Source organism: Sipha flava, unplaced genomic scaffold, assembly GCF_003268045.1.
Source record: "Sipha flava isolate LNK unplaced genomic scaffold, YSA_version1 76_pilon_pilon, whole genome shotgun sequence".
In the NCBI taxonomy this organism is placed as follows: Eukaryota; Metazoa; Arthropoda; class Insecta; order Hemiptera; family Aphididae; genus Sipha; species Sipha flava.
Genome location: NW_020273616.1, coordinates 2,574,240 through 2,588,860, shown reverse-complemented (window position 1 = coordinate 2,588,860; position 14,621 = coordinate 2,574,240). Strand labels below are relative to the sequence as shown.

General features: G+C 29.2%; 1 protein-coding gene across 3 annotated transcripts in view; it reads left to right on the top strand.

Moving 5' to 3' along the window:
• LOC112692718 (acid sphingomyelinase-like phosphodiesterase 3a) overlaps positions 1–14,621 on the top strand; it is a 279,185-nt gene that overhangs the window by 87,078 nt on the left and 177,486 nt on the right. For all 3 annotated transcript variants that reach the window (XM_025567473.1, XM_025567472.1, XM_025567471.1), the window contains one exon: positions 1,053–1,098. The gene's annotated coding sequence lies outside the window, so the exon portion shown is untranslated. The remainder of the gene's footprint in view (positions 1–1,052; positions 1,099–14,621) is intronic.

Here is a 14,621-nt window from a genome sequence, read left to right as displayed (position 1 = left end):
TGTTGATAAAATTTAGATTATTTAAAAAATAATGGCTTATCGACCGTTAGATGATGCAACTTGTATTAAATCAAAAGTTTGATGTTTATGATAATATACGTATGTATATAGGATGCAATATCTAATATTTCCCTTAAAAGTTTATTTAGCTTACTGAAATTTAAGGACATACTATTATAGTAAATAAGTACTATAATTTAGAAATAACCATCAATCAAATAAATTAATAACCAAAAATAAGTTATATACCAACTGTTTCCATCAAAAATGGCCTAAAAATGACTTTTTTCTAGAGATGTAAAATTTACGTAAATTTACGTAAATTCTGTAAATTTGGTAAATTTTGATAATTTTTGTATGTCGCCATAGGAACACCCTTGGAACTCCTCACTTTCATTTTTCCATGAACTTATAATTATTGTAATGCTTATTTTTATTATTTACTGGATAGTGTGGTGTTTATGGTATTTTAATTTCTTGCGGCTTCATTTTAACTTTTTTAATATTTAATGACACAAATTAAATAAAAAGTAAACTATTAAACAAATTAATGTAAAATCAATAAGTTTTAAATAATAAAAGTTGATAATAGTATCTACAGCCATGAATCAAATGATACTGTCATAGTCCATAGGCCGCGATGTGCCGATGTCAATAAAATCAAATTTATTAATAGCACGGCTGTAAATAAATATTATGTCTACAACCATACTATTAATAGCGATAATTATTGCTGGTATGATAATATGTAATGTAAGTGTAACAGTGTAATACACTATCAATAGTTGTGAGCATGTTGAACGTTTGACGTTTTAAGATATATTATATCAACTATTCCATTATATTAATATATTTAGAATATTCATCTCGTTAAGACGTATAATTTAAGGTGTCGCATGCTAATATTTTCGGTAAAATAATATTTACCTGTAAAAAAATAATTGGTAAATTTACTGGTAATTTACCTTACCGGTAAATTTACGCGGTAAAAATTTACCGAGCTTACATCTCTACTTTTTTCCATTGCTTATATTCATACTTTTTTTTTTCAGAATCGTGAAACGTGTTATTAACTAATTACTGTATCGATAATCAATCGTAAGTACCAATTAAATTTAGATGACTTATTTATTTTTAATATTCAATTCATGTTTTAGAAGTTTTTAAAAATAGTTAATATGTATTTTGATTATCCATTGAAAAAAATATGAAATCATATAGTATTAAATAAATCCATTTTATTTTTATTTTTTAAGAAACTTTGGTTTATCATATTTAAAATACTTGAAAAATCAAAGCAGTTATATCTCCAAATTGTATACAATATTTAATAATTTAATATCTACAAAGTTAGTATCGTTACATTTATTTTGTTTTAGTATTCGTAATTGACACGGAAAACAGTTACCGATAGAACTTATTTATGTCAAAGCCAATTCATATAATTACATCTAAAATCCAATTTCATTCTTCTTTACCAATTCAATTTAGAAGGATTATCAAAGATATAATAAATTGAAATCTAGAAACTGGTACTATATTTTTCCAATAGTAACACAATTATTCCTGTCAAAATACTAGATGTGTAATTGAATTATAAATTAAGTACATCCAATACATTTAGAACACTATAACTATAACTATAACTAGTTCTATACATTTTTTAAGTTACTTAACCTTGTGAAAGAAAAAATAATTCAAACACTTTAGTACGAGTTGGCAACCTTCTTCGGAAAATTACAAAAGATATTATCTTATGAGGCCACAAATAAAACCGAAGTACGTAGAATTATGGTATAATATACATATCATAATTATAAAATATAATTTTATGTATACGATTTCCGGTCAAAATGTCTGCTGAAAGATTAATTTAATTAAATCCCTATTAAATATTAATTATTTATATCCATCCGTAATTTAATATCAATATTTCACCTATCAATCTTGCAACATCGAATTTTACTTCTCATCAACATCAATATTTTTTTTCAACGTAACTAATCTATAAAGTAATTTTTTAAATAAAATTTGAAGTGTTCAATTATAGATCATTACACCTAATCTTTTATAGATCGATAAAGATTGTCGATGATTTGCCATATTATTCTGTATGATAGTTATTTTAATTAGTTGCAAGACTTTAAAAGTGGTAAATCTAAAAAATTATTACTGTAGGTACACTGTATAACAATATTTGTTTTTCTAATTTATTAAATTATTTTACGGTCATCCAAATGCAGTAGATTTTTATGTATGTTATTTCAAAGAATTGTTAATGAATTCGACCATTTTTTATGGGGTATAATTAAATGTAAAGTTTAGTCAACGATGTACAGATAGGTTAGGTACCTATATACAAGTAAAATCGGAGGACAACAGTTGTGCACTTACAAATAGTGCGGGAACGAACTCAAAGAAAAAAGTTATGTTTGAAAAACCATTGTCCAGTTCAGTTCCCGAGTAAGTTTATTATTATGGACGCGATACCTTTTTTTGATCGACCTGGTGGATATTGCGATAATTAGATGAAAGGGTAAAAGCGGTGTACCCATAAAGTGCACAATAGTGAAAAGGAAACTCAGTCTGTACTAGCACCAATATACATTTTGAAAACTGTTGCAAATGAAAAATTATTTGTCTGATTCTTTATGTTTGAATTAAATTATATTTTATTTTATTGTTTTTCAAGAGATAAAATGGGCCACCATTCCTTGTCTCCTTTCTCGGTGTACTTTTCTCTCCGTTTCTGTGCACAATAGAAAGAGAAGTCGTTAGGATGAAAGCGACAGAGTTTTTAATAAAATAAAACTTTTCACTCTTAATTTCCGGAAAAATGGCATTCCCCTAAAGTCGCGTTGAATTGAGTGTATAATAACTCGGTAACAGTTTCTACTATGTAAATAATAATAATAATAATAATAATAATAATGAAATGCCGTTAGTAGCGATACAGCGAAAAAGAAAAAAAGAGAGAATCGCAATAAAAATTAAAAGTCGATTACCACTATACGCGTCTGCAAGTAAATTTAACAGGCTATGACGATAAAGACGTTGTTAGAATACTTTAGACAGTAAATATTTTTATCTCTTATTTAAAATTCATTAAAAATAAAAGATGTGATGTATTAAAAATGCATAAATACACACTTATTATTATAATATAATATAATATGCACGTTAAAAATTACATCCTTATTTTACCGAGTCATTACCGACACTTGTTGATTATAACTTCCGTGTCATTAATAAACGACAATTTGAGAACGTTTATGTTTTCATTAAATATTTTTTTAGCATTGATTTAATTTATATTTGTAAGTATCAGCATATGACAGGGATGGCCAACATTTTTTGGGTCACGATTTACTAAAAATATACTTCACTTTTAAGATCGACTTTCTTGGAAAAAATTTTTATAAACCAGAGTAAAATATGAAAACTATACAAATAAAACTTATCGACAATTTGTTCATAACCATCACGATTAATTTTCGTGCACGTGACCTAAAAATAAATTCTAACATGATCGACTCTGAAATTGTTCGCGATCGACCGTTTGGCCTCCCCTGCTATATGACAACACTATATTATCAGTATATTATAGAGTATCGTTAGGAAATACATTTTAATTGGATTTCAATTACATTGCAAGACACACATTTTGAAATTATAAATAAGATATTATTACTCTTTACATGGTATACTATTTTAAAACTACATACAAATTTACAAACATTAAGAATCAACAAAAAAATATATATATATATATATATTTATACAAACCAAAAGAAAATGTTCCATGTAGAAAACATTTGCTTAAGGGAAATTGATGGTGTATTTCATTGTTTCTGTTTTTGAAATTATCTGATGTTATTAATTAGTATTATTTAAATTATATTCACAATAATGGATCATACATTTAGTCAATTTGAAAAGTACATAAAATTATACTGATAAATGTTGAGTATGTGTTTTTATGTATCCCAAGTCTTTTAATACGGTGATTTTGAATTTTTTTTAATACGTATTAAAAAAAACATTTAAACTAGGTATCTATTAAAATATGTATTGTACACAATTTCATATGGTAAATTTTGTGCCGATGTATATATATATGTTTTATTTACTGACATGTTCATCTTATAAACGGTAATTACGTTTAGCTCCAATGATGGCCAACAGTATTATTCATCTACACCTTAAAAATTATATAAATCATAGACTATATTACGTAGTTAATTTATTTAGTTTATTAGTCACTATATATAAATATATATATTTAGTGTCAGTGATGGTTATTAAAACTATTCATTATTCTCTGTAAAGAGCTTGAATACATTTTCAAATGAATGGCATGCATTTTGCATACAACTATTTAAACTCAAACATAAAGTGTTATAGAGAATTGGTTTTAATGACATAGTCGCACAGTACATCAAACAAATTAATAAATAAAGTTCAAACAAATTATTTGAATATACAGTAGTTGAGATAATTTATCTACGTATAAATGTATACGATATTATGTTGTTGAAGCTTAAGCAAAAATCGATGACTGATTATTTTCAAAAGTATATGTGTATGTGTTTTTTAGTTAAAATTTAATACGTAGAATAATTATGCGGTAATTCGGTAGTATAATAACGATTATTTATATTATTAATTCGTGAATTCAGTGTTTAAATTAAGTTTGGATACTAAATAAACTATGTTTTGCATTTTCGATGTGATTTTTTTTTTGTCTTTAATTAATTCGCTATATTTTAGTGAATTTTGTCGCACAACTTCGATTAAGTGAATTTGACGTTTGATATCTAGCCATAAAATGTATTCACCAGAGTACTGATAACTTAGCGGCGGCACTATTTATCGCGAAAATAACGGTATGTTGATTCATAAAAAAATAAATAAATAAACGATAGTTTCGACAGTGAAATCATCCGATCCGCTCGGTCCGTTTGAGTTATCGTTTTCTCGCGAGCACAACTTCAACGACTTGCGTAACGCATTACGTAGTGTAGTAATTATCGTTTGGAGCACATATTTCACCGCGTCCAATAAACCCGACGGGGAACTCCCACCGAACACGAGGACTTGGTCGTCCGGAGGCCGGGAACATCGTAAACCGTACGGTTAATTAACACGAATTTCGGGCCAGGTGAATGTGTTTCCCCGCCCACGCGTGTGCGGGACCGAAAATTGGTCGTAGAGGAATGCGCGATCCAAGCAGTTTACGGATGTGGACGGTTTGTGTGCGCGGGCCTGCGAGCGCTAGAGGGTAGTGGCAGAACGACGGGACGGTGTGTACGGACCATTACAAGGGTACAAAGGCACGTCAGGGTTTGTGTGCTCATCGATTCCGCACGGTAAACGTGGAAATTTTCGCCGCGGACAGTGTTCACCACCGACTCGACCATTGACTTCTTCGTCTCGTGTCCTGCGTGTGATGCAAAATTACGCCGGTGTATCGCACACACACACACACACAAACGTGCACACGTGCACTATTTTTATTATACATATTTAAATAGTTGGCGTTATCGTGTGTGCACTATTTTGTTTAGTACATTACGTTATGAATAATATCGTAGTCCGTTAAACATTTGCATTCACTCGCATACGTATGTGTACACGGTAAACGAGTCGTTTGCAGCCATTTTTATGCTCAGTCGTTCGGTGTAAATTAATTAACACCGTTTACGGTCATATGTTGAGTTTTGAGAAATAATTTATATATTATGATATTTATGTACGATATTTGCTTTATGTTTCAATATAACTTGTATATGCGTAAATATTATTGAACGATAAAAGGAACCCCTATAAAATAAAAACACAAAGATGTCGGAAGTAAAATATAAAAAACATACACTTGTGATTTACAACATTTTTATAGTTATATTCTACATGTATCAGCTTTTATTCTTGATATACATAAAATAATAATCCATAGTGTAAACGAATGGTTTTGAAAGAGTTCATCAGAGTTGTTTCACCACACAACCGATGGGGAGAGAATTGCTGGAATGGTCGCCACCAACATTTTAATTCGGAAAGATACCTGAAGAAGAAGAATAATTCATGTATCTGCTCGAAATATGCAATATTTATTTATAAAGATAAATACTTGAATTCCTCAATTATCTTAAAATTATTTTATAAATATTTAGTAAAAATAATTAAATCATCGATAAATCTATACAATAGTTAAAATCACATAATTGTAAATTTTGTTATTTAAATATATATTATATATTATATTAGCGACTATTACCAGTAATAATTTCAAACAATAATTTATTTTATAAAATTTAAATGTTTTTTTAAAATTATTTATTTACCTTTAATGTTAATCTTAAATATTAATAAATATCTTAATTTCAATTGTATCGTCAAAATTAAAAAGTTTAATTGTTTTAAATTATTTAAAGAACTTAAAAATTCAGTTCAACAATTACAGATAATAATTAAAATTTAAGTGATTTAAATAATTAATAGTGTATACGTTATTTTATATTATTTTATATTACATTTATAATCATTAAATATCACTGTTTATATTATGGATGTTGTTGGAATAGTATAAATATACGATGAAATAATATAAATGTGATGTGCATTTATTTTTGAAAGATATGGAATAATTATTAATATTTATATGTTTATTAAATATTAAAGTGATAAAACACTTAATAATTTAAGAAAAATCGAAAAAAAAATTTGAATAGAATTATTTTTGTATTTACATTTTTTGGGGTGTCTTTAAATTTAGAACCAGAATCAGATGAAACATAGGACGGATTTAATTGGACAGTAATATTAAGGAGAATTGGTAGAAAAATAAGTATTATTTTGAAGATTTGTAGAATTAGTTTTTTGGTGTCTAAGAACAGTTTGGTAAAGTCTGTACTCATTGTAGTTGAACGTAAGTTCGATCTGCGGAGTGGAGGGTGAATTATTCTGGTCTGCTATAATTTTACATAATGTCCTTGGTACTTGCAATACTTCAGTACGCATCTATATTCTTGTCAATTATAACATTTCGGAGGTTTGCTTATAATTTTACGATGTTTCTCTATTCTTGCATTAGGTTTTTTATGCGTATTAATGTATTATATATATAAATAGTGAGTTTTTTTCCAACAAACTACTCATTATTTCAATAAATAATACTTTTTTTCCAGTACCAAGGTTAACACTTTAGTGCACGAGTCGGTATAATCATTAATAGGAAAATATTATTTATTTTAAAAAATAAGAATAGTATTACACAAGTTGTGTAACGAATAAATAAACGAAAAAGAGTTTATTAGTTTCGAACCAACATTTGAAGCTTGATGGAAGGTATTGATGTTTTAAGTAAAATTAAAATTATATATCTTCATACTTCTTCCAAGTATAATTTTAACTTTTAAATATTATAACACACATTATGTTTTTAATTATATTTTTAAACGTAATACGTTTCTGAAAAATTTAATTTTAAAGCATTTTCGAGGATTACAGGCAATTGCTTTTGTAAAACACGTGTTTTAAGTAAATTTCAGTAGGGATTTGGCTTAGTGTGAAATATCTTATAATAAAAATGAAAATTTTTATTAATAATGTTTAAATAAAAATATTTAAGTGAAAATTGATTAGTAGTACACTACAGAACATTTACACACTCGTATTGATTTTGTATCCAAATATAAGATCATGTACACTTAGTTTCATTTGATAAATCGTGGAGAATAATTAAAATACGATGGAATGTTTCCTCTAGCGTGTAATATTTAATTGGATTGATTTAAACATTTAAGTATCCACTTTAATTTGGCTGGTTAAATATGAATGCATTTTGTCAACTTCAAATGTATACATCTCATTAAATACCATTGTAAAATGTTAAGGTGGTTCCAGTCTGTCATTTCCTAAGGAGTTTTGTTTAGGCTACTCATCAATCCCGATAATATTTCAGTTGAGAGTGTGTACGAAGTTAATTAATGTTGGTGTGTGTGTCCGCTTACATGGATGCGACCCGGCTGCATTCTCAAAATAACCGATTACACTACTGCCCCTGTGTCAAACCACTGACCGTATATTTATCAGTAATCACTAATGATTTATCCACACACAACGCTATTTTAATTTTCTAATAAACTTACCGTATATTTCTTATTGATATTATTATTATTATTATTTATTACGTACACATTATTTACATCGATTGAAAAGTTTGGGAATCGATGCACAAATTGTCCAATTCGCCATTCGGATACAAAATTTATATTAACAATATGCATTTTATTAATTTTTTAAAAATATATCATAAATAAAATATCTAATTGTATATACTTATGTTTACATAGATTAATTAGTATATAAATATATTATTTATTATAATTATAAAATTGAAGAATAATAATAATTAAACCCCTTAAACCTCTAAAATAGCAAAACAATATTTTTAGTATGAAGATATTATAAAAGATGCTACAACAAATATTTTTTTAAAAAAAAAAAAAAATTATAATGCTGTTATTATTTATAAAACAACAGTACTTTTATAGATTTATAAACTAAATCATTGAAGATGTTCGATGGAAATATAAAGGAAAAAGAAAACTAATTTAAAATTACACAAAAACCAGAATTGAACTAAACAATTGACGTAGTCGATGTTTTGGTGTCTGAAAGAAAATAGTTATATAGGTATCGTGGTCATCTAATGCATATAGTGGTTATTATTTGAAAGCTTTATTTATAATCTACGGTTAGTGATGAACAAACCAAGACCAAAACCAAGACTATGGTAGTCTTGGTCTTGTTCTTGTTCTTGCAGACTCATTCTTGGTCATGGTCATGCTGTAAGATTTTTGCATTATTTAAAATCATAAAATATGTTATTACATACTATATAATAATATTAAATCTAATTTATTTCAATGTAATTATAGAGAGTCTAACTCAGGGTTATCTATACCTCAGATCACTGGCCAAATGCAACCCTAAAGCCTCTTATGTTGGCCTTTCTTCATAAAAAACTTGTATTAAAAAAAAATTCATAATAATTTTATAACAAATTCGTTATAATTTATTATATCGTTTATAGCAGCCACAGTGGATTTGATTTATTGTGGTGGGAGATCATGGAAGTCATTATTATTATTATAATTATTATTAGGCTATGATTTTACTGGATAATAATGTATTTTTTCTTTTTCTTTTTGTGGTCTTTAGCGTTTTTATGAAAGCGCAAATTGTTGGCCCACCAACAACAAAAGGTTGGACTACCCTGGAATAACTTTATACAATTTTGTAAATGTACATACGATTAATATGGAGCTCTATAAGTATTAAAATTAAAATATACAAACCACAAAAATTGATTTTGTGTGGTTACTATGCCGTGTTTTAAGTTAAGTTAATGAGGGATCTAGAGAGAAGAATTATAATCGAGCCATGACCGAATAAGTGAGCAGTACAGAGTTTTTTTTGAGTAACCATATAATTGAAATTAGATTAGGTTAGTCGGTGGCAGCGATGTGCCTGGTCGTCTTGCTATCGTATATTATATATTATATATTTTATATTATCGTATTGATTGAACCATAATAAAGAAGTCATATAAACCTACAAATATACAGTCGTAAGTTATCTTGGTGCCGCTCGGCGCTCGGAATAACCAGTAGATCGTCTATTTGGATAGATCGCGTACGAAATCACTACCTGAAATTATTACAATATCGTCTAATAAAACCTAATTGCCTTGCAGCCTTATTGACAATTGTAAAAATATGTTCATAAAAGTAAAATTATATTCAAATATGACAATCAAATCCTTAATATGATTAACGACAGGCAATTTAATTTCTGATATTGAATAGGGTATAGGGTACTATAGGTTTTTTTTATTCGAAAAAAGGAAATTGCAATATATTTAGATAAGTTCAAATTCATATTACTTTCTAAATACCACCTTTTAACTGCATTAATATCATCTTGCAATAAATAAAAATCTTTTATATATTTAAAATTACTAATTAATTTACAATTATCTGTAAAATAAATAATTTTGCAAATCTCAAATTAATAAATATATAATTTATAAAAATATTAAATAAGTAGGTGAAAGTTGAGAACCTTGTAGAACACCTGAAGAAATAAGTATAGGGTTAGATAAATAATGTTGTATTTAATAATTTGGAGCCTGTTAGTAACAAATAAGGTAATCTAAGATAACATTGGATTACCTATAACGATTGAATTTAACTTTTGGGATAGTAAAAAATGATTATGTTGAATGCTTTTGCAAAGTCAATATAAATGATATCAGCTTCAGAACCAACATTAATGCAGCTAATAATGTTATGGTAAAATGTGATGAGATTAGTATTTGTTGAGTGATTTATACGAAAACTATGTTGATTATCGACTAGAATATTTGTAAAAAGCCTAGTCAATTTCATAATAAAAAAAATCTCCAAAGGTTATAGGTAAAATGGAAATATTATAAATTGGACGATTATTTTTATATAATTTAGATTATTGTTTATTGTGATATGAGTTACATAGGTGGTTTTCCATAAATCTGGGTAATAACCTGACGAAATTGATAAATTAAATAGGTAATGAATAGGGAAAATAATATAAATAATACATGCTTTTATAAAATAAGAAGATAAACCATCAGAGTCGGGTTGTAAAGAATATTTTAAGTTATTAATAAAATATAGTTTATCATTAAAGGATAAATTAATAGAGTTAATATTTTATTTTATTTTTTATTTTAACAAGAAATATACAATCTGTACCCTTGGGAACAATAAGAATATATGATATAATATTTTGTACATGAAAGCGTGAGGGAAAAAGCCAGTGAAAGCACTACCTATTTGTTTATTAGTATTTTTTTTTTATAATTTTAATTTATTCATTTAATAAATCTTGACATTAATTTCTTTTCAGTCGCCGTGTGGGATTACCTGGAATTGTGGGAGAAGCTAAGTTGGATATAAAGGAATTAGGATGATATGAAAGTCTGTTATGGAATCTTTTGTAATCTGCTACTATTTCAGCGTGAATTGTTTTAATATTTTAATCTGTATGCAGAGTGCAGTTAGAGACATATAGTGGGGTGTTAGTGATTAATCTTAAAATTTCATTTTGAATGGTTTGGATTTTATTGACATTGGTTTTTTTTTTTACATTGCCCCATAGTTGTAGGTCATAAAATCACATGGACTTGATTAATGAGTTATATGTGAGAAGTTTGGTGTTTAGCTTAGTGTGTTTGTTAGATATTAGTGTTTTAATTAAGTGTAGTCGTTCGTTTAGGGCGAGTTTTATAGTTTTGATATGAAGTCCGCAGGTAAGGCGACGGTCAAAGGTTATGCCTAAGTACTTAATGGAATGGGATGAAGGGATTGGTATCTTACTAAGGGAGATTCTGGGTAGGGAGGGAGATGAAGAGTGAACATAGTGTGATTGAATTTTGATTGATTGACTTTAACTCGCCATTTTCCATACCAGACAGACATTAAGTCAAGGTAGTTTTGAAGATTTAAAGCAACAATGTGTGGGTCTTCATGTACTGTTATAATTGCCTTATCATCCGCAAATTCAGCTACAGATATTGAGAGGTAGTTTGGTCTGCTGCATATATATTATATAGTATTAATGAAAGAAAGCTACCTTGAGGGACTCTTGCACTAATTTTTTCAATATTTGAAAAGGAAGAGTCAAACTTAACTTGAAACGGACGATAAGGTAAGATTCAATGAGTAAGACATATTTTGGGGGAAGGAAAGCTTTTAGTTTATATAGCAGCCCTTCGTGCCAGACTCTATCGAAGGCTTATGAAACATCAAGGAACACGCATGAGCAGTATTTTTTTCTTTTCAAGAGAGAACGAAATGGCATCGACTAATATATGCAGTTGATGAGTTGAGGAATGGGATGCACGAAAGCCAAATTGAGTGTTCGGAAGTATGTTAATTGAAGTAATGTATGACAGAATTCTTTTAAGAATAAGCCTTTCAAACATTTTTGCAAAAAAGGGCAAAAAATTTATAGGTCTATATGAAGAGAGAATATCAGGTGGTTTTTTAAGTTTTGAAAATACAATTATTGTTGAAAATTTCCAAATTTGTGGAAAGTAAGCTAATCTTAGAGAGACATTTATCAAAACCGTTAGCAAGACAATTGCTCTTTTTGGGAGGCATTTAGCTACTCCCGCTGTGATTAGATCATAACCAGGAGATTTCTTAAGGCTATAATTCTGAATTGAATTTTTAACATTGTTGGGAGTAAAATATTTCGATGGAAGAGTAGGTGGAAGTGGGCTATCAAGTAATCTGTTAACTAAACCTATGTGTTGGAAAATGTGTATATCAGAATATGGCGTGAAAATTTTTGCTAGGGGATTTTTTAACAATTTTGCTTTGTCAGTGTCTGAAGATACTAATCCACCGGTTAGGTTTATTAGCGGAATATTCGGAGCTTGATGTTACAGGGACTCTTTAATGGTTAACCAAAGGATACCCTCTTTCGATGACAAATCTGCAGGGTAGTTGGCTTGTGTTTGATTTTTGTGACTAGAAAGAATTTTTTTTAGAGATTTTGGCAGGTTGTTAAATTTACGCTTAAGAGAAGGGAGGTGATATCGTTGATATAGGGCCCTTGCTCTGTGTTTGTTATTTATATATATATATAAATATGTTCAGGAATTGAAAGGGAGTGGTTTACGTGCTGCCTGTGTATAGTACTAGCATCCCATGTTGCAGTTTGAATAACGATCGTAAAATTATTAACGGCATCATCAATTTCTTTGGTGGTATTAAGACTAATTTTAAGATTAATGTTTTGATTAACCAAGTCATGGAATTGTTGCTTATCAGTGGTCGAGTGGCAAAGCTTTGATGGACAAGAACGAATTGAAGGAGCAGTATTAACAGTTAGATGGACAGCTGAATGGTCCGAGCTAGGTTTAAGTAGATTAGAAGTCACGTATTAGATGTTGCTCGGTGTGTTGGAAACAAAAATGTTGAGTATATCGGGTAGATCCTTATAGATCAGAGGCGGCCAAACTTTTTTCAGCCACGATCTACTTATCTACAGAATAAAAGATAAAAAATATACCGATAAAAATTATCAACAATTTGTTCATAACCACCATGATTATTTTCTTGCACATGGCCTAAAAATAAATTCTAACATGATCGACTCTGAAATCGTCCACGATCGATCGTTTGGCCACTTCTGTTATAAATGGAGCATTCTTTGTAATTTAATGGGTGATCGTCAGAGCAGAAAGTGCACTTGGGTGGGGCATCACGGGTGTTCTGAAAGTTTGCTGATAAATGACGACCACCACAGCGAACGCAGCTAGCAGGCCCTGATTTATGCATGTGCAGGCGGTGCACTAGCACAGGGCCCCCAAATTTGAAGGGCCTCTTCGGCCTTCCTATTCTATACTTTGCTACCATAAATAAAAGATATTTTTAATAAGATTTAGTAAGTAGTAACTATAACCTATTTAAGGAGGCCGCAGCATGCGTAGTTTTCATACGGTTTACACTAATCACTAATAAGCCATCGATAGTTATATCAGTCGATGAGTTATCGATCAGTGATAATACTAATAATACTCAATGATATTATCAATGGTAATAATGTTTATAAACAATAAAAACCACTTACCAAAAACTAAGACTTTTAAGTCTGTGATTTATTGTGGTTATTTATTATTTATAATGTCATCCAAAAGAAAATATGCTTCTAGATATGAAAAAAAAAAGTTGAAAAACAAACGTGAAGAAGAAAACAAAAAGTTAAGCGGTTCACTATCAAAATCTGTTAACTGCTCTTCCTCTGAAACTGTAGCCCCCAAAGTTAATAGTGCACAGGGCCCCTATTTCACTAAATCAGGGCCTGCCAGCTAGCTGGATAGTGACAGTACGATTTGGTATGTCCATATACTTGGCAATTAGTGCATTGACTAATAGTTTTAGTCTTATAAAGTTCCTTCACCTTAATTTTTCTGCGGAGAAGGGACGTGAATTGGAAGATGTCGTTGGATTGGCTGGTTGATTTGAGGTCCACAAAGAACAGAGGTAGTGGATTTTTATTTACTTTGTGTAAGACGGCTGAAACCTGCCTGACTTAAAAAAGACGTTGTTCGAGCTCGGATTTGATTAACTCCGGCGGAGTAGTTGAATGAAGATTGCGAATGACAACTTAAGTTGGTTTGTCTTTTTTGAGCTGATAGGTAAGGTGTGAAATTTAGCTTTTTTTTCTTTTTAGAAACGGACCAGAGTTTTGTATGAATCTGAATTGGTTGTCATAATTTTGAGGTGATCAACTAGAGCTTTGCAGTGGAAATTGTCGATACCAAAATCTCAATGAGTTTTGTGTACAAATCAGTAAACGTAACGTGTAGTAGTCTTAAATATATTGGTGGGTGTATAGCAAACTTAGGTTCAACGTTTAGTGATGCCACAGTTTTTTTAATATTAGTATTAGTTGTATCAATCGTTGGGAGCATAGTCTCATGATCGTTTTGTGATAATACTTCGTAAAGATTATCAGAAAAAAAAACTTTTTATTTTTCTTCATCGGTGTTCACGGAGTGTTTT